Source organism: Amphimedon queenslandica, unplaced genomic scaffold, assembly GCF_000090795.2.
Source record: "Amphimedon queenslandica unplaced genomic scaffold, v1.1 AMPQUscaffold_13522, whole genome shotgun sequence".
In the NCBI taxonomy this organism is placed as follows: Eukaryota; Metazoa; Porifera; class Demospongiae; order Haplosclerida; family Niphatidae; genus Amphimedon; species Amphimedon queenslandica.
In genome coordinates, this window is record NW_003546242.1 from 535,331 (window position 1) to 537,827 (window position 2,497).

Sequence of the window (2,497 nt, forward strand, 5' to 3'; positions counted from 1 at the left end):
AAGCTATGAAACCTAAAACATTATTTTTATAACAAAGGATATTGGAAAGATCTAAATACAAGAAAATATGAGCGTCTAAAAATCAAGTCCGTCTGACTATGAGCCACACCCTCTATTAGTAGTCAGTGAGTGGGCTGCTGAACCTCACATCAGCCTAAAGCAGATGCAAGGAGACAACTAACCCTAGACTAGGTATGTCATTGTGATAAGAGAGCCATCTTAGCTCTTGAGTAAATGAGTGAAGCATCAGAGCTGCCACCTCTGCCCAGAGCGTCATAGCACACAGCCATACTGATAGGTCACCGTCTGTGGGAGGATGGGGCAGAGGTGATGAGACAGCTCACACTTGACAAGATAAGTGAATAGTAATAGAGCCATCTTAGCCCTTTAGGTAAGTGAGACTATGGAGATGATAAACAACAATCCAACATCCTCAGTGGAACAAAAGACACAGTGGACTAGAGTTGGATTGGATGTAGCAGGATTATGAGGAGTTTTAGGAATATTATTCTTTGTTCCAATCGGGCCACCACTAGCTTGGAACAGCAAGGCTCTTTTGGAAGATCCACTTTTTGCCATTTCTTTGTTAATGAGGATACACTAAATCATTGCTACATGTACATGTATACCTTACTTTAGGTATTTTCCTAATGAACTTTTATGTTCATCAATTGATTTCACCAAAAAAATTAAGATGTTGATGCGAGTTACAATGCATAATTGTCAGAATGGCTAAGGCCACGAAGTGGCTGCAAGCTATTCTAGATTATATGAAGAAGGTGAAGTAGATTATATCAACTGTGTTTGGCCAGTTTTCATAACTTACAGCTAATTTGTAGTTAAATCACTAGTTTTAATAACTTTTGGTCTGCCCCTCTGCCCACTTGCCTCTATATATCCCTGCTTCAGCCATCTTCCTTGGCCTTTGAATAGCTCCTCCTCTTCCATTGGGAGGTGGGTGTGAATAATTGATATGATCGACTTCACCTACTTTATTATATAGTCTAGGACAGCTAGCAGCCACTTCATGGCCTTAGCCATTCTGACAAATATATTTAAGAAGGCTCAGTCTCACATATCAATTGTGTTGTTTGTAGCTTCTTCCAAGCTATTCTGGTCATTAATGACGGCTATTCCGTAGGCTGCTCGATCCACTTCTTGGTGATAAAATCCTTGGAAGACTGACTCTGAGCTCCAATTTGCTGCTTTTAGGATTTCTTCTATAGTAACTCTGCTTCTGGCTGCAGCTGAGGCTGACGCCCCACGAGTAGAATGGGCTCCGAATATAGAGGAGTCGGTCCCTGCCTCTTCAAGGGTAGTTCTTAGCCATCTTGCGATGGAGCTAGATGTAACTACTTCGTGTGGTTTTATGAAGGAAATGAACAGTCTATTTTCATTTCTCCTCATTGGCTAGGTTTTGTTCCGGTATGTATCAAGGGTGTTAATTGGACAGAGGGTAGTGTTAGCCAGGAAAGCTGGAAAGTAAAATGGTTCTATTGGCTTTCCTTGCCTTCATTGTTTTGCCAAAGCTGAGGACAAAAATGATACCCCATTCATACCTCTTTTTATTCTTGCAATGTTCAGTTGTGAGAGGTCGGCTGACCTGGATGGTCTTGTAATGGCCAATAGAAAGGCTGTTTTCAAAGTCAGAGCCTTTGGTGATAAGGGTGTTTTTTTCCCTGAGAATCTAGGTAATTTAATACCCTCTGAACATCCCAAGTATTAGAATATCTAGGGATGGGTGATCTCACATTGAATACCCCTTGTACCAGTCTGGTGATAATTGGGTGTTGACCTACTAGTAGTCCATCAAGCTTTTCATGCACCGATGATATGGCTGATCTATATGCATTGACAGAGTTGTATTGATAACCCTCTTGATAGATTGTTGGTAAAAAATTAGCAACCTCACACACAGGTCCTGAAAAGGGATTGGAATCCCGTTTAGTACACCAGCGATTCCATTGCCTGAATAAGGAGTCATATAACTTATTTGTTTTTGTCCTCCATGAACTGAGGATGAGGTCTGTAGCTTGGCTTGAAAGACCTTGTTCATTGAGTCTTTCCCTGAGATGCTCCACATGGCTAGTTGGGGCATTATCGGAACTGACTCTATTGTCATGTCCTGCTTGGGTAGCTGGTGTGGCCAGTCTACTAGTAATGACAGTAGGAGAGGATACCATGGTTGGGATTTTTATACTGGGGCTACCAGAATTACTTCTGCCCCTTCAGTCTGTGCTTTCGTTGGCACCCTCTGTACCAGGTTCCAATGTGGGTTGGCAAAGCCTTTCATTGTTGTCCAATCCTGGAGAAAGGCATCTGTTGCTTCTGCAATTGGATCAGGCCGCCAGCTGAAGTAGCGACGGCACTGATTGGTTAACCTGAATGCAAACAAGTCCACTTCCATTGGACCATAGATCTTGTTGATCTTCAGAAAGACGGAACGATCCAGTTTCCAATCTGATCAATCCTTCATGGATCTTGATTCCATGTCTGC